Genomic DNA, 26,543 nt, shown 5'->3' on the forward strand with positions numbered 1-26,543 from the left:
ATAACTTCACTTACAGGTAAAATATTTCTTAAAGATAACATTTGCTAAGTTTCACTGAACAAAAAATGGAAGAAATGGATTCAATTGAACAAACAAAAACAAACAAAAAAAGCATGTATCTTTAAAGGTCATTCCAAGCGAATGAGTCCTCTTGATTTTTTTAAATCAAGAGGACTTGATTTTTTTTTATTAAAAAATCAAGAGGACTGAAAAGCAGGACTTTGTAATTTCTAAACACAGATGAATTCAGAATTTTCTAAATCATAAATTATAGTAGAATCTATAAAATGATGTTCATAAAGAACAAAAAAACTTACTACAGACACTTCATATATATGAAGAGGCAGTAGTAATGACTGGAACAAGAGAAGGCCCTAAAACTGTGCACTGCAACCAGACATCTAGACATATTGTAAACATCTATTGAGGATGGGGAAGAGGTCCCCTCAGGTAAAGAGGGAAAAATCATGGAGAGTGATTGTTGAGGATTCTGACATATGTTGCTCATTTTTTTATCGCTGGTCATAAATAGTTGTATGAGGGTTTACTGAATAACCATGGTTACAGCGGTGCATTCCATTACAGAGCATGATAGTTCATTGGGGCCTGCCCATAGCAATTTAGTTTATTATCATCGGCAACTGCTGAACCACTCTCAACAGTAAACAGATCGACTGAAGAGCATTAAGAAGGAAGAGGAAACTGCACAAAACGTGAGTCTTCTATTTTAAAAATAGAAGACTCACTTCGAAAAGAAAACATAAAGAACTATTAGCAGTGATGGAGAATTATAAACTAAAGTCCTGAGGGGCTTCCAGGCCTCTAAGCTGGTGAAGGCTAACTAGCAAAGCAGAAAAGAATGCAGCAAAGAAAGATGTTGCAATTTGATGTGATAGCAATATCAAAAAGAAGAGGCAGACATTTGAGAAATGCGAAGGCCTCAAAGAGGAAATACAGACATTGAGAGATGAGGTGCCAGTGGTCCTGTTACATGGAGTTGCAGCCCCCAAACTGGAGAATTGACTACAGCAGATTCTGGGTCCAAATAAAGAGAAAATGTAATTCTGGGAACAACTAAGATGCTTTACAGAACTCTAAAGTTCTACAATTGAAATTTACTAAACTAAGTAATTTCGTGGATATAGTGGGGGGTTTTTAAGAATTTGCTTCTACATGTCACATATTGGACAAATTGAATCTCCTTCATAAAATGTGTTTCTCTGTTTTGTTAACAAACTCTGTGACTAGAAACCTAGTTTAACCCAGAAATCAACCATTCATATTAGGTAGTGGCATTCTACATTTAAATTGCTAATTAGCACAAGGAATGACTGAGCAATAAAGGATATTGCTTTAAAAAACTTTTCATAGCAAGAGCTCAATAATTGCTTCTTTTTTTTTTTGGTATATTTCCATCTGAGTTCCAAGTGTGTTTTCCAATTCAAAACTGCAATGGCATGCTTTTTTTTTTTTTTTGCTTTGTTTATTGACTAAACAAATAGGGTTCAGATATGGGTTATCTGGGCCTTGTGATTACTCCAGTATTCAAGGCACAGGCAGAAAAATCAAACCTCTCTTCCAGAAAGTAGCTCTGCTTCACATAATGTAAAACACAGAACTCCTTCAGTTCGTTGTATTGCTACGATTTAGCCTCATCTGTCATGTTAAGGTTTCATGAAGAAACCTTTTTACATTACAATGCACAGATTCAGGTCCTAACCTGTACAAAACAAGCATATTACATTTAATTTACATTTATGATATGCATGATGGATAAAGTAAAAATTCCTATACTTGAATTTTTGCATCTTCCTTTGTACAACCTATCCTTCCAATTTGTAATAAGTATAGTTAGAAGTTGTAATATCTGAAGTGACCAAATTAGTTGATAAAGAATGTGCATTTTATGAAATCCTTTCAGAGTATCAGGTATTAGATTCCCTTAAAATTCAGTGATGTGTTGTGATTTGAGACCTCTTGCTGTTAGTTTCCCACTTCAATAGCATTAGGCTGAAGAGACCAATCAGAGATACCTTGTATGTTTTCAGTCTGCATGTGAAGTAAGGAGGAAAAAACAGTATTAAGCATCCAGTGAGAACCAAAACTCTCACTTGTTGACATTTTAGCTGGGGTACAACATTGACATAAATGAGACATAGCCACTGGGTCTGTGTGAAGATTAGAGTAGGCAATGCATGTGAAATCACTGCACCAGATTGTTCTATGAAAGACCAATACAAAGGAACAATACATCCGTATAGAAAACAGCAAAAACGGTTGATGAGCAGCTGTTCAACAGAGCACACAAGCACATTCAGGAACTATTTATGTAAGTATATTGCAGTTTTTATTTTTTTTGCAGAATGCTGAAGGCAATGGAGAGAAGAGAGGACAGCATGAACAGATTACTTCCACGCAGCTGACCAGGCTGACATCACACGGTTAGCTTGATAATGTAATTTACCATAAAAAGTGGAGCCCTTTGCTGTTTTGGTGACACAACCGTACTGCACCCAGTCACACTAGCAGTGCATCATTCTAGCACACCTCCTGCCAAAATTTAAATAAAATGCGCTGGATTATAATTCCATGAGAGGAGCACAGATTAGTCAGTGCTAGAGGAGAATGTAGCTTCAGTCTGCGGCACTTTGCTCTGATTTTGTGCTGTGTGAGTACTTGCGTGGCTGCCAATTGCTCCCGTCATTCCCTTTCTGTCCTATCAGATTACTCTCTAAAAGGCAATGAGTCTATCTATCTATCTATCTATCTATCTATCTATCTATCTATCTATCTATCTATCTATCTATCTATCTATCTATCTATCTATCTATCTATCTATCTATCTATCTATCTATCTATCTATCTATCTATCTATCTATCTATCTATCTATCTATCTATCTATCTATCTATCTATCTATCTATCTATCTATCATAAATTTTCTGCACTCAGTTATAAGCTGTATTTTGATTAAAATTTTTATATTTAAAATATTGTTATTAGCGCATACTATGTTTTAATTATTTTCTTGCTCTCTCTATCCCCCACTCCTTCTCCCCTTCCCCTGATCTTGCTTCAATTGACTGCTGATTGAATGCCACTGGGTGTGCGAGGCAAATTTCACATGTGGCCTGGACCAGGGAACTGGCTGGAAAATCCCTGCTCAATCTTCACTTTCCATCTTCACTCCATTTCCTCACCTTTCTGTTCTTCATCCTCACCTGAATTTCCTTATTTCTTGGCTATTTCTTCCCTTCAAAGCTTTAATTTTGAACTCAACGTTCTAGCACCCTGCTGAGTTTGCTTTTTAATCTGAACATCTGACGCAGTTCCTCCAGTATTAAAGGCGCTGCTGTACACCAGGACTGGGTCTGGCATCAGGGTTATCAATGTAAAGCAGAACTTTTAAAAAGTTACAACTTTGAAACAACTATCATACATTTTATATGAAGTGAAGTTTTATTGTAAAGATGCCAGAAATGCCTTTGGAACACCCATTGACTGAATGAGAGCTGTAACACTTTTACCTGACAAAAACTAATTCTGCTGTTTGGAAATAGTTCACAAAGTCTTGGAAACTGAAGGACACAGCTGTTAAAGTTAATTCAATATTAAAGGAAGACTATAATTCTAGAACAATGCAGAGAATCAACATCATTGTTCACAACTTCTCCTTCTGTTCGCTGAATAGCCTGGTAGAAACTTTACTGGAGAAATCCCATTCATTGAGAGAAAGCCCAGACAGATTAATGAAATGTGGTTAGAATTGAGCAAAAGAAGGCAATGACAAAGCTTCGTAAACTCTTCTATACCAAAAGAACTCTGGAACTTTGAGCAGGTTATTTCACATCAACTGAAGCCTATTCCCTGAACTCGAGCAACATATACCCCGTTGAGGATCTGCAAATGATTCAGATCATCAACCTAATTCAAAGATAGCTGAATAAGAAAGTTAGCTTTTTAAAGATGGCTTTTTTACATGAGGCAAATTTCAGTTTGGGAAAAAGATTCCCAAACTGACCAAAGTCTGTGTAGAAAAGTATTTCCCTTAAAGGTTAATGTGTTTGAGTATAAGGTCAAAAATGAATGATGGGGCATTCTAATTTCAGATTTGTCAGTAGAAGACAAAGTTCATGGTCCCATCAGTGAAAGCAATCCATGTGCTGAAACAGTGAAGCATTCTCACACCGTAAGATGACCACACCAAGTTTGATTGTTTGTATAAAGTGAACTTCTATTCTCAAATCCATTTCCTTTAAATCAAGGCAAAAAATTCACATTTAGAGTTATCTGATTCATATCAGCTGTATAGATTGATTAAAGTGGCATAACTATGTGTTTTCCAGGCACATTGTGTCATCTTATACTGGACTCAAGTAAATATGTTACCTTCAGTTATCATAAAAATGCTATATTAAATATGACAAGAAATTGGAAATCATAATTTAACACCTTGATATTTGGTTTCTGCCTCTTTAAAAACTCCTGCTCTTTCTGAAACTCAGGAAATCATCACAACATCTCTTATAAGCATTTCACATAGAAGTAGGTTGCATAAAGAGCTCAGCAGATGTGCAATTCCATCATCTGTATGCTAATTGCTGTTGGTTAGTCTGAAGGAGGTGAGAGGGGGATTTACAGGTGATGACTGCTCTGTGTGTGGTGCTAGGTCCAGCTAGTTATAGTTGCTATGGAGATTAAAGGATTTCTCAAACATGCAGGAGAGATTCAAGGCAATACTCCATGTATGTTTTTGAGGGAATAACATAACACAAAGCTCAAAAATAGTCATTTTAACAAGGTACTGCCTCTTTACCATATTTGATTTATATTTATTCTCGATGATTTTGATGATGGCATTTGTCAAAATGTAATGCTTAATGCTTGCGTCATAATCGGTTATTATATTAGGTTTTTATGGTGTAAAACACTTTGAACTGCCTTGTTGCTGAAATTTGCTATACAAACAAACCTGACTCTATTGGTTTGACAATCTGTGGTCAGCTGAAGTCCCAAAGCCCTAGAACTACGTTGCTTTGCCCTTTCCCCTTAATCTATGAAATTATAACTTGAAAACTACATTCATTTTTGAATGTAGCTCCAAAATTGAATGTGGAGAAATAAAAAAATCAAGAAATGTATAAAAGGAGAAAAAACCTTTTGACAGCTTCCTATCAAGTGATCACCAACTCCCTTTTTATGGTAGTAACTCATCTTTGGAATTATCTACTTTATTTACAAAGCTTCTATTCAAAGCTTACAAAATGTAAGTTGCACATATTGTCCTTTCTATTCATGTGCATTATGTTGTTGTTTTTTTTTTTGTTTTGTTTGTTCAGGTGAGGAATCAGTGCAGTTTTGTAGCTCCCACTCTCCAGTCCTTTCTGATGCTGCCCATTTTCTAACATCCTGTGTGACCTTACGGTCTTTACCCTTTTACCCTCACTCCTTCACTTTGCAGCTCTCTCTGTTTTATCACATTATTCAAAAAGTTTGATTATCATATTTAAAGTTGATTGGCTCTTTATTGACTTTGCTTTCTTGCCATTTCTTCTATGTCCACTTTTCTCTTCTTGACCAATAAGTTTAAATTTCTCCACATTGTCAACTCCACCCTCCCTTTTCTTTGACACCTTTCTTTCATCAGGCTCTTCCCTTTGCTCTCAATTTCCTCATGCTCTGCTCCCCTAACCTCACGTCTGTCTCCTCACAGCTTCTCATCATTCTCTTCATCTCTCCTAATTTCAACTCCTGGCCGGGGCAGGAGTGGTGGAGCAGCGTAACAAATCCCTGCTGAATGGCCTCCGCCTGACTCACCGCTCTAATGAACTAAGATCAGCCACAGCGGCCCGCAGCCACACTGCTGCCATTTCATTACGCTCAGTGACAGTCGGTAAAGTGACATGTATGGGTGCTTGTGCGTGCGTGTGTGTGTCATGGGGTTATAATTCTGTTTACACAATCCCACTGACATGTGGGGACAAATAGCAAGTCCCCATGACGACTGTGTGTTGTGTTGGAGTAGGGAAGTAGCGTTGAGAACTACTTAAAGTGGAAAGATTAAATGTCCCCTCACCAACTCAAGGAGATCTTTCAAAATAAAGTTTTAATTTAACTATGTTAGACTGTATGTCTGGTATAGTTTTCATATATTAGACAGAAAAGAAAAAAATGTGTCTGAAGCATTTACAGAAAAACAATTAGGAACACTTTTGTGTTTGTAGACTGTAATTGAATTCCATTATGAAAGGTGTCATCATGGACAGGCTTCATTTCAGACAAAAGAATGCTAAGTTATGAAACACCCAGATTTATAGATGGGTTTATTTAGACAGAGGGGACGTCCTGTCCACTCAGTACCACCTATTGGTAGACAGGGAATGGCAAGTGAGGAGTAATGGAACAATAACAGCTGTTGTTCATTATCAAACCATGGTATGTGACACCATGACAACTAGATTTTTTTTTGTTCCACAGAAAGAACCATAATGTTTAACATAACCTTTTGTATTATACGTCTAAGGATTTCAAAAACACGAAAAAATCATGTAGAAATGAAAAAGGACAGAATGGATTATATCTAACAAAGACTTCCTGAATTCATTAGATGTGCTATTATCTATGGCGTTCCACACTTCACTTTTGGCATAGTGTTTCTGGATTGATGTTTAGAACCTTTCTTTCTCCAAGCATACTACCTCAGAATCTGCTAAGAATTAATTAGCATATAGATGTGTTCATTACTTATTTGGTCAACAGGAGCAGAAGGTTTCTATTCAATAATCAATTGTCTTTCTGGAGAAGAATCAATGGTCCCTTCTGACCGTGTTTCTTCATAACTTTGGTACCTCACTGACCCTCACAGGATTCCATCTCCTCTGAGGAGATGTTCTTATGTGCTGAGAGTATTCACTTGCTCCTACTTTGTTGGCTTTTGCTTCTTCACTTGCTCCTTGAGACTTGACTGCATGTTCTCAATAGTGTTAAGACTTGGGAGCCACTAATTTCTCTTTTGCCTTACAATACATGGCTCCTTCTTGCTGAAAAAAACTACAGATTACAAAGCTATTTCTAGATTTTTAGAGAAAAATACTAGTAGTTGCTCTTTATTAATGGTAGTGTAGTTGGAAAGTACTGTGAACACCCTCAGCTGCTAGGCAAAATCCACACATCATTGGGATGGCTTATTTCTTTGAAGGTAACCGTAGCTTCCAAAAGAAGAAAATCAATTCAAGCACAATTCTCCCTTTGTTAGTGCAATAAACCTGCTATTTATATTGATGAAGTCACTGCATGTAGAAGCTACATTGGAACAGCTGTTAGCACTATCACCTTGCAGAAAGAATATCCCAGTTTCAAATCATTTGGTCTTACTACATAGAATTTACAAGCATTTGAAACATCAAGCAAACATTGTTACTCTGAACCCAAATGTCCACCAATGTTTCTGTGACTGTTTAGGTGTCAGGACCACTGAAACACTAACATTCTATGACAATCTATGTATTCCACATTTTCAAAAGCCATTTCTCTCTAGCTTATTTGTCATTACCAGCTCATCAGCCATATGTATCCATAAAATGCATATGGTATATAAATATAGATTTAACCCAGTTTACGGTACCTGGCCAAGTCCTGGACCCTATAAGGATAAGTGGGTTTAGCTAATGGATGGATATAAACATGGAGATAATATATGCCAGCAGCCTAAATGAAGTCATTAATATTGGCCATATCAGAAGCTTAAATTGGAGAAAATGTCAAAAAAAACAAACAAAAAAAAAAACAAGTCAGAACTTAAATGAATGACTGTGAACTAACAATCAGCACTACTGTGTTAAATGTCCAAATAAATTCAAAACGTGAATCTCTGAATGACATCATACCAACTCAGTTACGTTCCAAACACGTTTAAGTTAGTGAGATATGTAAACGGTTTGAAAAGTTAATGAATTACACATTTGTAAAATTTTGTGAACACTCGCTAAAGCTTTAACACCCACCCACACTCACAAAATAGACTGAATTATAGCATTTAATAAAGTGGAGTCAGTATGTGGCAGGATCCAATGGTGCAGTGATTGTCTGAGAGGGCAGTCAGGGAAAACTATGAGCCAATCATTTCCTCCTGGCACGTCAACACATGGAACACGCTGTTATTTGAAACACAGGAAGGGAGAAGTAGAGAACAGTTAAAGGGAAAGAAATGGGAGACTTATGGCTTAGTCAGTCACTCAGCTAAACGCTATCAGCCGGTGCTGTGGATGGTCTCATCCATATCCATATTCTTTTTTCCATCAACCATCTATATACAGCTCTTCTCCAGCTGCTGCACTGTGATAAAACCTCCCCATCCTCACATTTTGCCATCACTCCATCCAATTGTCTTACCCTGTTTTAAGCATCTCATCTCACCTCCGCCTACAATATGACAAACTCTTTTACACACCCATACACATGCACATACACACCAGGGATTACAGAAGGGATTTATAGTGACCCTCGGTGGGATGCCTTGCAGGTCTAACCGGATTCAACTCTTCTGCTCTGAGAACTAGTTGGTCTGAGTGTATTATACTTGAAATGAGAGAATTTTCTGTTTGTCAGGACTTTCTACTAACATGTTGCTGACATTGCAAACAGAGTTTTGCCAGTCAGTATCTGAATTAAAACGGCTTGAGCTAAACTAACCTGACACTTCCATTTCTTTCCTCTTTGTGTCATAAAGGGCATGGTATCAATTAGATTTTTTTCCACTATTGATTCTTTACAAAAACTGTCTTTAATGGCTTTTATTAATTTCCCCAACTTTCTCATGTCAGTGTTTTGGTTTTGGGAAAACACATTCACATTAATATTAATAATGCCTTCTTTCAAACACACCCCATGACAATAACAGAAAGAGCAGTGTACACGTGTGATATTTTGTATTTGTGCAATTTTGTACAATGATGAAGAATGCCAAAATGCTTTACAGAGTCAGATGTTTCTTACAAGAAAATGTCATATTTACATAACAATTCACATTAGAATATCAATCAGGCAGTAGGTGTAAAATGCTGGTAGTTGAATGGATCAGTGGAAAATTTCACTATGGTCCATGTTAAAAGTTGCTGAAGAGATGGAGCAACAGAAGCTTTTAGCTGATTTACTCATGAGTCAGTTTTAGAGAAACTATATATTTTGCTTGGGTTAGGTGTTTATAGTTGTTTGCTGTTATGGGTCAGTCCAACACAAGGTATACTTGACTACTTTAGTGTGAAATGTGTAACACAACATAGTTTCCCCATTCATTTGGTCAAGGTTCTACAATAAGAATCCTAATGTGGCCCTGAAGGATCATCAAAATGCAGTTTAGTATAAATCAGTTAAGTATAAAACTGATTTATACTAAAACAGACTTTATGTGAAAAGAGAATCTGTGGTAAAATGGAATTCATGCAAAAAAACAGGCCACCTCATAATCGCCTGAATAGTTTAGCAGAGAATGCAAAAGAAAAGTTTGGACAGTGCTGGTACTTATTTAATGATGCAATGCTCTGAAATCTTGGGGAAAGCACCTAGCATGCTTAATTAAGAGCCATTGCCAACGAGAGTGCCATTTCTTAATATGACATTATGCAATTCAGAAATCTGCCACGCTTAAGGTCAGGTATAAATGTTACCATGTCTACAGTCAGTAAGACTGCTGTGAGAATCCAATGCAGCAAAGCAGTACAATGCTGAAACCAAAAAAACAATGACACCACATTATTTATTTAAAGCATTTTAAAAATATATTTTTTCTTACTATTTTTGTTTAACTTAGGTCTGTATTGAGCTGACACAATAGAAATGCTCTGTAGAGCTTTACAGTGAAAAAAAATGAAAAAATGGTCAAACAGGAAATGAACAGAAACCTCTATCCCTCCCCATCACCAACAGTTCCACTCATTCAAAGACATTTATATAAACCAGTTCTTTCAGTACCTTCTCTCTGTCTCTGTGGAGAACCAAAACTGACATTAAAAATAAGAGCAGTAATATATATATATATATATATATATATATATATATATATATATATATATATATATATATATATATATATATATATATATATATATATATTGCTATTCCTTATACATGCATTGTTGTTTTTATATCTATGTTTCATTATGCAAATGAGGTGGGTTGGAATCTTAAGGCTTTAATGTCTGCCTATTGGTTGGTTAGCATTACACTATTCATAGCTTGAATCTACTCTAGCTGCGACAAAGATGGCGACCTATGACCAGTTTATCAGAGAGCTGAAATTTAGGAGATTTATTAGAAAATAGTGCTATAACTCCTGACTTTATTATTTTTTGTGTGGATGCTCAGACAGAACATGTGTTTCAGTTTGTGACTCTCATGGACACAGAAGTTCACTTTCAGGTTTTTCATAGTGTGGATGAAGCAGCCAACAAAGTTGGCTTCTGATCGAACCTTCGGGATTCCTCAGACATTGAAGGACAAGCTACCACTAATGTTTGTTTTTCAACTAGAAGGACAGAACCCTTCAGTTTAGTTTGTGCTAGCTCAGAAGTTTGACCTTTTTTGATCCAAGATTTGCAGTTTGTGGTTGTATTTTTTTCTCGCAAATTTTATTTCTAAATAATGAAACCACAATAAAAAAAAACTCACTTGAAATTGTTTGTGCATCAAAATTTGGACTATATCTGATGAAAACACGTTGATGAAATGACAGAATTAATAACTTATTATATTAAACAGCTCATGAGCCAGAAATGCATGACTCATTTTAGAGGGGCAGCATTTATAGACTGTATAAGTAAAACATACAAGACACAAGGCGGAGTTTCACTATCTTTACCATTGTAACACAGTTTGTGTGTCAGAGGTTTGTTTTATTTCCTGATAGGAGCAGAGTGCGGGTCATGCTAATTTTTCAAATAGTCAGATGTTTATAGTCATGCTATCGAGTGAAACTGTAAATGCAGTATTTTCCGGTACTCACATTCCCCATTTGTGATGTAATGCAACAAATGAGATTTATTCTGTACCCAAAATGAATCGTTGTATAGCTACAAGCTACAACTTAGCTGGGTGTCGAAATGGTTGAACTTAGCACTTTAGCATTAATACCATTTTGCTATAGCACTTGAGTCTTATAATTTGTCCATTAGCTAACTTTTTAGTTATAGGTGCCACTAAATTTTTTTGGAATCCTATCTATTGGGTTCTGCAGGGGAGTAGCTTTGCGATTTCTCTACATCTACAGGGTGGCAGTAATGATGGGATCCAGCTGGTGCTCATCATCACCAATCAACAAGGGCCTTAAATAGGAGCAACTTCCCTGAGGTAGATGCCAAATGGTTCTGCGTCAACAGTGGTACACTCTAGATCTCAGTGCTGCGCTTAAAGCATTTAAACTTGTTTCTAACTCCTCTCCCATCTATTCCTTCCTCATAGAACCAGCTCTGACCAGTCCCTGGTGCTAATACCCACCTGTACTACTCGATACCTGTACTACTTCTCTAGGTCTCGCCCCTGGATACCTCCTCGAGTACCACCCAACTGCTGCCTGTCCACCCTCAGTCTCCTGCTGGGACTCCTCCATCTGGAAGCACCCACAACCACACCAACTGCTGGGAAACCCATGTATCCACCTGTGCTCATCCCAGTCCTTAGACTGTAAGCCATCACCAGATTACACCATAATTCTCTCTGTTTACTCCCCTGTTTAACCAACGACGAGTTGGGAGTGAGAACGGGTTGGTTTAACTGCTCACCTTTTCTCAGTTCCTCCTCTCACCCGGTTTCTCTCTGCTGCCGCTGATTAACGGCTCTCCAGCCTCTCTCCATTGCTCTTAACAAATTCAATAAATCTGTTAAACTGCGTTGTGTCTCCGTAGTTGTTGCTTGCGTTCGAGTCCTGGTAAAACCTAACCATGACACTACCTTAAATACATACTGCTATGTTTTGCAAGGAATCCTTTTTTTTCAAATCACACACATTTATTGCAAGAGAAAGCAACGTTATTTCTCTACGAAAAATGTGTGTTTTCGTCATCTGAACATCTTGTGCATGACTGCATGTATAATGTATTCTTAATGTAATATATGAACTTATCTGTGGTTTTTGGGTTTGCAGGAGGTTCTCACAAAACGTCTCTGAAGAAGATCCAAGCACAAACAAAATGCATAAAATATTTGTAGAGTTCTCCGTCATTTTTTTTACACTTTCTGGCAGCAAATATTCTTCTTTGCGGGCTGTTTGCTGACTGTTGGTCCTGAGGCAGCAGTGTCGTGAAAGAGGCTGACTGACTGTTGTTCAGGCTATTGACTGGGGAACGCAGCCAGTGTTCTGGCCTGTCAGTCTGGATCAGTGTGTTTTGGGCCCTTGGCTCCTACAAGCAGAGTTTAACTCCAGCACAGAGCCTAGGGCACATCACACACAAAGCCCACGCACACAAACACACAAATACACACAAGCTAGCCTAGGGAATGGTAAGGTATATGAGTACAGACTGAATGTGTGCTGAGAGTATGTGCATGTTCTGTTCCTCATACTCCTGTCGCTGTCTCATAAGTTTACCCATCTTTTTCTTCTTCATCCTTGTAGCAGGAAAATGCTATTTTTATCCAGTCTACCTACCTATAGTATGGTCATGATTATTAAAGAGCTGATTTAGTTTAAAATGTTTATTCTTTGCACAAGCAGTTACCTAATGTGATGGAGAAGATGAGTATAATAATCACCAAACTGCATGTATTTTGTTCTGTGCCATCATCTGTACTGAGTGGATTAAATGCCTGGATGTTTTGTAGCAGTGCCACAGTCTGGAGGCGTCCATATTAAGCAGGCTTGTTTAAATAGCACTCTTGTTACATAAAGTGAAAAGTGACCGACGTGTGGGTGGTGGATGAGCCAAGTTTACTTCTGTTCACTTCACCTGGCAGATATTTTGCGCCTGGTTACCAGGAAGGTCACCAGTGAAGTCATAGGTCAGCATGAAAATGGCTTTCCTCGCTACCATCACCTCAGTGAGAGATGCGTCCATCAGGACAGATACCAGGCCGAGTGAGGACGAACCACCTGAGAGCTACTCAGTGAAACTCACTCAGCGTCCACTTTGTTTGTCTGTCTGTCTGTCATCGCTCTACAGCTGATAAATGCCACGCTTCTCATTGCAATCACCTCTGTGCGACCTGTCTGTCTGCTCTCCTACGTTTCCATCTTCAGCTCCGTCCTCAGATCAGATCAGCCACCACATGGACAATCGTCCCAGGATTCCACTGGCCTCCACCTGGTTAACTTCCATCATTCATCCAGTGAGCTGCACAGATTCATTGTGTTACACACACTGCTTTTCTGCTGTGCTTTATTTTTATTAAATAAGTAAGAAAAATGAGATGGATGTTTTGTTTGCTTAAAGATAGATTTATATAATACTATCCATCCATCCATTTTCTGTTCACCCTTGTCCCTAATGGGGTCAGGAGGGTGCTGGTGTCTATCTCCAGCTACGTTCCGGGCGAGAGGCGGTGTACACCCTGGACAGGTCGCCAGTCTGTCACAGGGCAACACAGAAACAGACAGGACATTCACACACACACTCACACCTATGGAGAATTTAGAGAAACCAATTAACCTGACAGTCATGTTTTTGGTCTGTTGGAGGAAGCCGGAGAACCCGGAGAGAACCCACCATGCACAGGGAGAACATGCAAACTCCATGCAGAAAGACCCCGGGCCGGGAATCGAACCAAGGACCTTCTTGCTGCAAGGCAACAGCTCTACCATCTGCACCACTGTGCAGCCACTATATAATACTAGAATCTAGTAATTATGGTTATTGTCCTCCCCATCCCCACATTGTTATTCCTAGAAGTCTTTTTCTCCCTCAATCTCAATAATTAATAACTAACATTGTCTTATGCATACATTACAGTTTTATTAATTTTACAGAACACAGAGTCATGCTAACCTGTAATACACAAAGCCACCCTCTATAGCCATAGGGCTGTAGAACTCCATGCAGAAGGCTTATAGAAGCCTCCCAGAACAATCTGGGCCTTTTGGCTTCATATGTGTGAAAAGATTTAAACCCTTTTAAAAAGCAAAACCCTCAGGGGAAAAAGATAGACACAAAGGAGAGCAAAAAGCTTGATGGTTTTCCATTCTAAGCATCAAAGCATTTGAAACAAGTTTTAATTTCCACTGTCTAAACCTGGGAGGTTTAAAGTACATGTTTGTTTTTTTTCTTATTTATATAAGAAAGAAAAACATACAAATAATTTTTATTTAAAATGTAAAAACATGCAACTGGTTATTTTACTGCATGCTGGACATACTAACGTCTATTTTAGTATGCATGTAAAGTTATGGGACCATGACCAGGCTGAGAACCAAGCTTCTCCTTAATGTGCACTTTTTCAATATCCAAGTTACATGGTATTAGTGGGACCTAATATGTTTAATAACAAAATTCTGTAATGGAACAGGAAGTAGTTTTTGAAAGAAAGTATGTCTACACAGAAACTGTCCATGTTCGATATTTTGACAGTTTCTAGAATGTTTACAAGGTCATTATTTGGTTGAGAGATTTACCTCTTGCAATAATTATTATGCATGTAAAGTGTTTTAAATTATCCCAGAATTATCTAACCGAAATTTGTGTGAAAATACCACTTATATGAACTGTTCATATTCTGAAAAACCTATAAATATCCACCAGCAGCGATGTCAGTAATAAGTAACATATTGTTTTTTACAAAGGTTTTACTGACTCTAGATGCCTTTGTTTGTGAGTGGTCAGACAAGAAAGTGGGTAATGAAACATGGTGAAGACATGCAGCTAAGGTCACCAGGTCAGGACTTAAACCTGTGACAGCCGCGTCGAGGACATAAAACGAAAAGGTTGTTTTAAAAAACAACCAATATATGGTAAGGGCAAACCAACCGGACATTGTCTTAGTGGACAATCAACAGAGGAAAGCCGTTGGGAACAACATCTGGGATCTGATGTTGTTCCAGATCCCAGGAACAACATCAGACATCTCAGTCCAAAAATGTGCAGTCCTCATCACAGCCAAGATACTGTCCAGAACCCTCAAGCTCTCAGGCCTCTCCCAGGACCCTAGCTCAGAGTAAGAAAGAGAGAAGACCACCCGCGGTGAGAGAAGGGAATTATATATATATATATATATATATATATCTACGCAAGGTAAGCAAGATGAAATGAGATTCTGCAAAAAGGTTTAATTCTGTATTGTTGTAAAATTGAGGTGCCTGTGTCTGCCCTAGCAGGTCCAGCTGTAGATATAAAACCTGATGAGGAGAAATTGGCATTTTTTTAACCTTCACAAGTCATTAATAAGAGCAACCACCGGAATGAAAGCAGAAAAATGATTATGCAGAAACAAGTTCAGTAAGTCATCAGATTATACATTATTAATCATTTAATCACTATTACCTACAGTAAAGTTATTTGTTTCACACAGACACAATAGGTGCCATAATCGTTTGGCAACAGTTACTTAAATCCTGCAAACTGTGATTTAATGACTTGGAAGGTAAACATAAAATTAAAACTAATTTTCATAGGAGTTTAGAAAGATTTAAAAAGCAATTCCAAGCAGATTTTGCGATCTTCTTGGAATTGCTATTTTTAAACTTGCCCCTTCATTATGTTGACTTTTTGCATTATTTATATGTACTTGTTTTGCAACACTTGTTACAAACTCAACAAAATGATAACTGACTGAGAGCCTGAGTACCTAACCTAACAGGAAGTAACAACTAACCTGATTATATGACAGGTTATGTCTTATATTATGGCTACTTTAATATGTTTTGTCTTCTTTACCAGGATATATTTTGACTTTGAGTTTTCTTCATCCTGATTAGTGTCTGATAAAACATCCAGTGAATCTAAGCAGCAACTAAAATAAAGAGGAAAGAAGCTTTTTTTCCCTTCAGACCAAAGACAGAGTAGCTGAGTAAAAACATCTATGTCCTTACTATCAATACCTAATTTATTTTTTGCTGTCTCAGTAAAGAAAGATGCAAATTTCAATTACTGTAATGGTTTCCTCACTGCCTGATTACAGTATAATTAGATCCTAAAATAAAGAGCATTCAGCAGTGTTTATAGACCACTGATCCAGAACTGCACAATTTCAGCTTCAACACCCTAAAGAAAACAAATACAAAGATGGGTAAATTATTAAACCTAACTGAACCATCACTTACCACCTTTTAGTTATGGTAAGAGTTAATAGTTAAAAACCTTTTCCTAGGATTGAGTCAAAGCCAATATATCAACTGCTGGACATTTAAAACTAGCCTAAAATGGACAGAAGGTTCAGCAAAAGACAATTTTAGTCAAAAGGGAAATTAGCAAAATCTTTAAATTTTTTCAGCCTCTGAAACGAGGAGAAAAATGTCTAAAGAAGTTGATGAGCCCTGGCAAAAGAGGAGTGATGGCTACAAACTCGAAGCATAACGACAACCATGTTCAAAAGGAATCTGATAGAGTTAGTACAGGGACCTTTTCCTCAGTAAATTTTCATTCTGGTAATCTTTCTTTATCCTAAACAAAGGAAACAAACAAAAACTCATCTGGTTCCAGGGAAGTGTAGGAAACATGCCTATAAGTTGTAAAAACACCTGAGTTCAACCTGTGTGTAACAAAATAGGATGCTTTGGTAAAAGTCAAAATAGTGATAATCTTGATCCCCCAACTGTAACAAGGTTATGAGTATAGTGTCACATCTTTGTCAAAAAAAGTAAACAAATATACAGTCTATGGCACAAAATGCCTGATTTTACTTCACAAAGAACCCCAAACCCCTTGCTTGCGGGAGGCGGCCCTTCCATCACACACAAGAGCCAGCAGCAACTCACACCAGAAGCCAGTATGCTGGCAATGTGCAGGAGCTGCTAGGCTATAAACAGACTACAGAGTCTATATAAGTAGGGAAATGGACTGGTGATGGGCTAAGTTGTGAGGCCAAGACCAGTGTTTTGCCTTAAGGCTGCAGTTGAAGGGTTATGTGAGAATACTGTTGTTTATTTGTTTGTTATCACCTTTTTGGTTTGAGAGGATGGCCCAAACTAGTTGGATAAGTGAGAGAGGAGATCATAGTCTGGCTTAATATACAGCCTATTACAATGTTAATGCTGCGCATTGAAAATGCAGTAAAGAGAAGCCAGCGTATTATAGTTTGAGGGCTGCTGGAGCTGACAGAGCAGCCGTATGTGATGAGCTGGAAGTAAAAGCGTGCACTAAGTGACACTGCATAAAGCTTATGGCCACCTCAGGTCTGCAGGAAGAGGCCACATCATCCTCGATGATCGTCTCAGTCAGGAGGAGACAGGCTGCTAGCAATGCCACATCTTTATACTTCTTTGGCAGGGCAAGTAGGGAATGATTTACCCAAGCTACGGCAAGCGTCACTGGTTGAAAACAGCCAGAAGGTCCCATGCATGATGTATCAAAACAGCAATTTCACAAGCCAGCTATAAATACAGAGCAGCTTCAATGACAACAATAACACAATAGTAAAAAGGAAAGAGTTCTTCAGAAATAACAATAAACTACCATAAGCCAACTGAAAGTGTATAATTTACAAAGCGGCACAATCCCAAGAATAGAAACGGTGGATAATGATTAGAGAAGGGGGAGAGGAGGGAGCTCTTGCATCAGGGGAGCGCTACCGAATGGGGAGAAAAAATGAGGAAGACATCGATGAGGAGAGCAGAGGTTTTCTGAGACATGTAGATCAGAGCCCACGGGGCCCTCCTTCCACACACTCCAACAAGCGAAGATCATCCACACAGGACAAATACAAAAGGAGAAGAAATAACATAAAAATCAAAGTTCATTAAAAAGGTCAGTGGCAGATCTCGTCTTCATCACACCGCCAGGAATAGCATTCATGTCACATGGTGTCAAGGCTTTTGCTCTTCTTTTTTTTTAACAGACTATTTTATCTCTGAAAGAGTGGAGCATTACAACGGTCAGCAGTTCTGCCTCTAAGCAAGAGAGATGCAGGTTCAAATCCTGCATTTCTTTATGTAATGTGAAGGTTCCGCTCTGCTCAGGTCTGCTCCCCCACACAAACTGGATCCATGAGCTGACAACAGCTCCCAACAACATAGAAGTAGGGTACGTCCATATTTACCACCAACCCATAAATATTGAAAAATTCCAGCCAAAAATAAATCAAATCCTCTATTATGCAATGCATATCCTAAAACAAATAAACATTTCACCAATAATGTAGCAAGAAATTGGCTGATTATTATGAAACACAAAAATCTTTTGAAAATGTAATGACTGCAGCTGATATTGTAATAACATGCTTTTTTTAGTTTCTATGCATTTTGCTTCTGAAAATTGTAGTTGCACTATGCTCTTGCTTATTCATGAGCATGAGGATATTCAATAGCTACTCAGTACTCACTCTCTTTAACTGTGGTTGTGGGAGGCAGTTTGAGAATGAGCTTTTAAACCAAATGTTTTTTATAATGCTGCGTTTGAGTTTAGAAATCCATCCATCCATTACCTTACACGCTCATCCCATTAAAGTTTTGAAGGTTGCTGGTGCCTATGTTCAGCGGTCAACGGGTGAGAGGTGGGGTCACCCTGGACCTTGCAGTCCATTGCAGGGCATACTTTTACATGTAAACTCATGATAAAGGGGCAATATTTCAATAATGTTTCTTACATTTGCTGAAGATGAATGTGATACTTTATTTAGCAGAATATGAGAATTCTAGAAGTCTAAAGTTTAGACCTACAGACTTGAGAAAGGCCTTACAGGGGCGATAGCAGAGAGACAATTTTATTTATTTTATTTTTTTGTGGCAGGAGTTGGAAAATATTCTTCTTTTCCTTTTTTGGGAGGAGCGGGGGTGGGGGCCATAGAGGGTAACTTTTTTCGTTTTTTTATGGATGTGTATTTTGCAAACATTGCACTTTACATAAAATTCATAGACCTAAATCATGTGAGTTGTATTATTTTAGGATTTTTCTTAATGTAAACAATTCATATATTTTTTACAAAGGTTTTACTGACTCTAGCAGCCTTTATTTGTGAGTGTTCAGACAGAAAAGATGGTAATGAAAGAGGGGGAAGACATGCAGCCAAGGTCTTCAGGCCTGGACTCAAACCTGCGACAGCCGCATCGAGGACTCAGGTCTCCTTATGTGAGTTGTGCTCTACCCCTGCACCACCACAGCACCCCTACAATTGACATATTCAAATATTTGAAAATTCTGAAGTTCTAATTGATTACTTTAAGAACAATATGGAGTTATTGGCTAGTGGATTTATTAAACCTAGCATGCATCAATTAATACCTGCTGACATACAGGAATACCTATTAATGTAATTGGCATTAGGAAAATAATTATTTTCTAGTCGGCACCAAAACTGGCTCCAGCCTACTTTAAATGAGTTGATTCTCCCTGTTAACTAGAAATTTTTGATGCTTTTTGGATTCAAAATGGCATATTTGATAAGATTTGACAACAATAATTAAAACAATGATATTTTCTAGAAAAATGTTTTAACATTGGCCTACATGACTGCATAAAATCAATGAGCTATGAGCTGTAGTTGGCGATATGTTGTTTGCTGCTGAGCATGATAATTTATGTGGCTAAAATAAACATTATTTTTACATCAACTTCTAAACTTCTTCAACATACCTTCAAAATTATTTGAAGGCTCAGAATAAACCCAGATCCGGTATATATTCTCAGGTGAGAAAGCAACCCATTCTCACTCCCTACTCGTCATATATTGTAGCATTTGAAGGTCCCTCAGCGTTACATGTTGACCCCCTTCGCGTCAGTAGTTGACCCAAGGGGTTCAACTCTAAGCCTAACCCTAACCTTGACCCTAAACCTAACCAATTCGTGGGTTTTGCATGCTTAGGGAGTGGTTGAGAGAACCCTTCACGTCAATAATTGACGGAAAACATGTGACGCTGAGGGAATCCTCTCAAATCGTCAATTATTGATGTGAGGGGGTCAATAAGTAAACTTGTAAGTTTATAAGTTTACAGATTGATAAACATGTAACGCATGGTCAGAAATTATCCCAAGTCGTCAATATATGATGAGTAAAGAGTGAGAATGTGTTGGAGAATGTGTTGGAGAAAGAGTCCCCCAGTATAAAGTAGATTTTTATATACTGGAATTACACCTACGAGAAATTCATTTAATCAATGTATGTCATGAATATGTGTGTATGTATTCCATCTTAAGTAGGGCTGCACGGATTTGAGTTTTCTGGCCGATCGCCAGTTTCCGATCTTTAAAAAGCCCGTCCTGCCTATTTTGATTTTAGCCAATTTTATTTCTTTATTTATTTTTATTTTTTTGTCTGAAATGTTGCTAAATATAGAAAGAAATGTGAAGACCTGGCTACATTGGGGTGATTATTATTATTGTAAATGTGCAGACCTGATCTGATGGGCCATTCTGTCAGTCAAATCTCTCACTGCAGAGCAGAAGAGGACAGAGACTGATTTCTAAACCTTTGCTGAGGGAGATGAGATTAGGGGATAAGATTGGCTTTACATGTAAGTATCGGCCGTTCACCGATCTCCCAAAATTAAGGTAATCAGCCTTGATAAATTGGCCAACCAATAAATGCATCCTATATTATACATGCATACAGTGTATAATGTAAACAGCACTATCAGAGATGCAATAAGTTCATAATAGGTGTATCTGAATGATTCTAAGTATCATCCAGATACTTAGGGTAAGCTAAGTATCTGACTTTTGATAGCAGCAATCAACGTTGTTAGCAGAAATAGAGGCCCCCAAACCCAAATTCTGCTTTAGGGCCCAAGGAGTCTTGGGCCGGCCCTGCACATCAGCAAACATATCTAACCACTGAGACTCTGAATGTCACACAAAGCTTTTTTTAAGGGATTCTATCCTTAAAGAATGAATGTGGCAACCAGATATCCAAGCACCCGGAACCATCACTTCTTTTGTGTGTGACAAAAGTCGTTAGGTGCGCACACACAGATAGGCGCACACGCACTCTCACAACTACCGCATTCATCCAGTTTTATATGGTGATGGTGCCCCCGCAGTGGCCAACAGGCGCAACTTTCCTCCGCCTCCCTCTTCTGAGTCGGGAAGAAGATAGAGAGACCTCTATAGTTACTCAGAAACCTCTCCGTCCTGACATCTCACACTGAGCCCCCTGGGAGCTCTACCTTCATCTAGACACACATCCTGCATAACAGCAAGATTGCAAAGAAACATATTTCACTGAACCCCAAATGTTAAACAGATTAAACTCCAAGAAGGGTGGATAAAAATTAGTTTAGGTCAGTGACAGAAGACTCCCGATCCGCAGGTGGTAAAGGACACGCTAATTTATCCGCGTTCTGTTCGCTGTAAAATCCTTTTTGTGGGCGCAAACTCCCAGCAGAGCCTCTTCAGACGCCCGCTAGGATTTCTAACGCGGCTGTTTAGCGCAGCTCGCTCTGCGAGAGTGCGCGACTCTGTGCGTCTATGCGCTCGGAGCGCAGAGAAAGGGAGTATAAAGTGGCTGACAGAAAGGGAAAAAGAAGACTTTTTTATGCTTCTCAACAAGGACCACCACGAAACCCCGGCCCCCGTACTCCCGTTCCCCTCCACCTTTCCATCACCCACAATGAAAAAAAAGAAAGTCAAAACAAAAAACCAATAAAACAGACATGTGATTTCATTTCATGTTGTAAAGCCAGGCAGCGTTCATCTGAACTTACCGCTCACCAACACATCTCCGGGATAATTCTACCGTGAAAAATCAAGAAATAAACATCAGCCCACTCCATCGTAGTTGCTTGATTTCACTTGGAAATGAGCAGAGCCCCAAAGCCAAATGACTTAACGCCTCACAGAGCTTACAGAATTGAGTCTAGACATTTATTTACCGTTAAAGAAGAATCCCATTCGTTGCGCTTTTATTTCTTCCTTCACACTGTATTCCTGTTCGCGTTACGTCCCGTTAGGATAAGGTCCGGTCCTCCCAAAAGCCCCATAAGGACAGAGAATCCTGACGTTCCAGCGTTTGGAAATCAAATTGGTGCCCTTCCAGAGGTAAAACTCAGCTCAGATGCGGTCCAACACCTCCAAACATATAGAAAGAAATTAAGGAGCCCCCTTTTAGTTCAGAACAAGTGCGCCGTAAATCCAAAATGTGTTTGGTTCTTTACTAAGAACTGTTGGAAGAAGGATTCTCCTGTGACCAGCAGGCTCCGGGTTTCTGGACGCGCACCGGTCTACATCTTAATGAAGGTGATGCTAGAGGAAAGGAAACAGGAGAGGGATTTTTTTCCCCATCGTCCGCTCCTCACGATTCAGGCTGCACTTGGCTGATAAAACGCTGTCCTCTCTCCCTCTCTCTCGCTCTCGCTTCCTCTCCCCCTCCTCCCCTCCATCTCTCCGCCAGTTCCACGGTCTTTGTTGCAGACTTTCATGGAGCAAAGACGCGCCTAGCGGCCTCTCAGGGAACACCACGGCCAGGAGATTCCCTCCGCCTCCTCCCTCACCTCAGCGCGCTCTTAAAGAAACATGGAGGTGGGAGATTTATTATTTTTTTCCAAACAGAAATTATATGCAACGAAATATGCAGTAGATTGTTTATGCAGTAAAAAAAATAAAAGAATAGATTAACAGCGTGTGAATAAACTTTCAGTTTGCTCAGGTGGATTACATAGAAACACATTTATTAAAAAGAATAAAGCCTGGCAGACACAATCTAATGGCATTTTTTTTAACTAATTGCGATCATGTAGCAGTGGGCAGATTTGTTGGTAAAACTTAATGAAACAAATTAATCAGACACAAATTCAGTCTTCATTCAAGTACATTTATTCAGAGGAGCAAAACTCATATTAAAACAGAATGAACATTCCAGCTCATGGTGGTAGCATGGGGGAGCACCATTATGTTAGTTCAGCTTTGTTTGTTTGTTTGTTTTTTTAATTATGTTGTTTTCTTTTCTGCTTAAAATGTTGCATGTTGGGACAATCTTTCTTTCTGGCTTTGAGAAGTGGCTAAGCAAATCAGGTGGATTAGCAGAGCCAACAAATGATTCAAATTCAAGTTCGGAAATATTTAGTCAATCCCAAAGGGAAATTAAATAGTGGTGTCATCCAGCAATATTGTCTATGCTGCCTGAAAACTGAATACTGACCAGTTAGCATGTCAGGACAGCAGCCGTGTCTTTAGTCAGAGGTTTCTCATTTGTTACAACATTTACCACATGACTGCTACTGGAGACCCCTACTTGCCCACAGCATCACCATCCACAATGAAAATAGGAAAAAATGAAAACTAACTGGCCTTCACAAAATGTAATGCTTCAGTTATTGACTATGTGTTCTATGACTTTCTATGACTCCCGGTGGGACGTGCCTGGAACTTCTCACCAGGGAGGCGTCCAGGAGCCATCCTGACCAGATGCCTTCCCAGGGACTGAGAGTAGAGCTTCTCGTCCTATCTCTAAGGGAGAGCCAAGACACCCTGGGATATAATTCATTTCGGCCGTTTGTATCTAATATCTTGTTCTTTTGGTTATGATCCAAAGCTCATATTCATAGATGAGGGTAGGAACATATATCAACTGGTAAATCTAGAGCTTTGCTTTTTACCACAATAGATCGGTACAACACCAGCTTCACTGTAGACCCTGTACCTATCTGTCCCTCATCATGAACAAGATCTCGAGATACTTAAACTCCTCCACTTGGGGCAGGACACCCCTTCTTATTCCTTCCCAACCCAGAGAAGGCACTCTATATTTTTCAGGCTCAAGACCATGGCCTTGGATTTGGAGGCACTGATCCTCATCCCAGCCTCCTCACATGAGGCTGCATACCGCTCCATTGAAAGCTGTAGATCAGGACCTGATGAAGCCAACAAGACCACATCATCCACAAAAAGAAGAGATGCAATCCTAAGGCCACCAAAAAGGATCCACTCAACACTGTGGTTGTGGCTAAAAATTAGAATTGGTGACAAAGGGCAGCCTTGGCAGAGTCCAACTGTCATCAGAATCGAGTCCTACTTACTGCCAACAATGCGGACCAGGCTCTGACACTGGTCATACAGGGACCTAACAGCCCATATCAAATGGCCCGGTACCCCATAGTCCCGGAGAACTCCCCACAGGGTTCCCTAAGGGAGCCCTGTGGATGCCCTCTCCAAGTCCACAAAACAAATGTAGACCAGTTGAGTGAACTCCCATGCACCCTCCAGGATCCTGCTGAGGGTGTAGAGATGGTCCAGTGTTTCACGACCAGGACGTAAACCACTCTGTTCTTCTTGAATCCGCGGTTCGACTATCCAACAGACCCTCTTCTCGAGGACCCCCAAATAGACCTTAAGAGGGAAGCTTAAGACCGTGACCCCTCTGGCCCCCCTTTTGAACAGGGAGACCACCACCCCAGTCTGCTAATTCAGGGGATACTTCTCCCAATGTCTATGCAATATTGCAGTCTTGTTAACCAACACAACCCTACAAAATCCAGAGCCTTAAGGAACTCCAGGTGGATCTCATCCACCAACTGTGCCTTGCCACTGTGGAGCTCTTTAATCACCTTGGTGACCTCATCCCCAGAGATTGGGTAGCCTGCCCCAGAGTCTTTGAACAATGTTGGTGCTGCACTGCTTCGCCCTTCTGAGAGGCCAGATAGTGGACCAGATTCACATCGAATCTGAGTGAAAGTTTTTCTCCCTGGCCTCTCCGAACTCCTTCCACACCCAAGTTTTTGCCTCAGCAACCACCTGAGCCACATGCCGCTTGGACTGCCGGTACTCATGTACCGGGGTCCCACAGGCCAAAAAGGCCCGATAGGAATCCTTCTTCAACCTGACAGCATCCCTCACTGAATGTGTCCACCAACAGGTTTGAAGAATGCCGCTGCAACAGCCACTGACAATTTTACGGCCACAGCTCCAATAAGCCGCCTTGACAATGGAGGTGCAGTACATGGTCCACTCAGACTCAATGTCCTCCACCTCCCCTGGAACATGTTCAAAGCTCCCCCAGAGGTGTGAGTTAAAGCGCCGACTCACAGGAGTCTCTGCCAGGCGTTCCCAGCAGACCCTCACAGCACGTTTGGACCTGCCATGTTTGACCAGCAATCCTCCTCCACCACCAGAGCCAACTCACCAGTGATCAGTGGACAGCTCCACCCGAGTGCCCAAGACATGTGGTCGCAGTTTAAATGAAACAACTACAAAGTTGAGCATCGAACTGAGGCCTGTGGTGTCCTGGTGCCATATGGACAACTTTATGCCTGAACATGGTGTTCATTATGGACTATCCATGACGAGCCATTGTTAAATTTTCAACATGGAAAAACTTGAAGGTATTTTTTTCATACATGGTTTGATCAACACATAATCCAGGATGAAACCAATCAAGGATCTTTATGATGTGCTGGAGAAGAATTTGCACAGTGCTGTCTCTTCGATCTTCTTTACAAGAGCTTCATAAAAATAAATGAGAGTCTGGACTGAAATAAATGTTCAGTCCAGACTGAACATTTGATGAAACATTTTAGAAGTTTCATCAAAAAGATGCTAGAATGACTGCATTCTGTAATCAATGCTTAAGTCAGTCCAACAAAATACTAGAGCTGTTGAGAGTTTTGGGAGAGACAGTGTGCTTCAAACAAAAAGGCATTTATCATATTCAATAAATTAGAATATGACTGGTCTTTTAATCTTATCAGATTAAAAGTATTAAGCAGATATTATAGCTTTGCAATTCCCTAAACCTGCAGTAAGTAGTTTTTATTTTAACAACGATGAAGGAGCGGGCGACGAAGTATGAGACAGTGAGGATGTCCCCATTACAGATCCTGAAGTTTGGAGGTCAATTGATGAAACCCACAAAGACAATATAGATGTCGACCAAGAGACCAGAGGACACACAAAGGCCATATGGAGGTTAGCCTTTTGACTGTTGGGACCCAGATTCTTGACGATGTTATTGGTCTGGAGGCTGAAGGGCAGAGGAGCTTGGTTCTGGAGGATCTTGAGGCTTGGGGGTCACCATGGGATGAATGGTCTTAAAATTTTCCCATTGAGACCTGGGGATGTCTTTGTTGTTGTTTTTAACATGCAAAGCACTTTTCATAATCTTGATGCTGTGCTATGCAAATAAACTAGTGTTGCTAAAGGAACAGAGTGCACAGTAATTGGGTGCTGTAGCTGTTATTCTTACAGTAAACTACTCCTTTCATCGTCTTTATTAATCTGGAGCAAGAAAACGTACTTTATCAACTTCTTTCTATCTTAATAAAATGTAGTGATATTTTTTTTTTTACCAAATTAGTTAAACTGAATTGTTGTTTTTTTGTTTTTTTCTTGAAGTGTTGGGGGGGATTAGTGCAAGTAATGTGTGACTAGTCCTTTCCAAACAGAAACCTTCTGTAGGGAAGCACTTAGGCAATATTTCAGATGATACTGATACGTTCCAACAGCAACACACAGGCTACATAACTTGTTTAAAACTAAAAGAAAA

The 26,543-nt window shown here is 39.4% G+C and overlaps 1 protein-coding gene across 1 annotated transcript in view; it reads right to left on the reverse strand.

The window, feature by feature from the left end:
• LOC122838891 (neuroligin-1-like) overlaps window positions 1-22,405 on the reverse strand; it is a 215,610-nt gene extending 193,205 nt beyond the window's left edge. The window contains exon 1 of the mRNA XM_044129921.1: window positions 21,940-22,405. The gene's annotated coding sequence lies outside the window, so the exon portion shown is untranslated. The remainder of the gene's footprint in view (window positions 1-21,939) is intronic.
• Window positions 22,406-26,543: the final 4,138 nt, after the last annotated feature.

This window comes from Gambusia affinis, linkage group LG10 (assembly GCF_019740435.1).
Source record: "Gambusia affinis linkage group LG10, SWU_Gaff_1.0, whole genome shotgun sequence".
Classification (NCBI taxonomy): Eukaryota; Metazoa; Chordata; class Actinopteri; order Cyprinodontiformes; family Poeciliidae; genus Gambusia; species Gambusia affinis.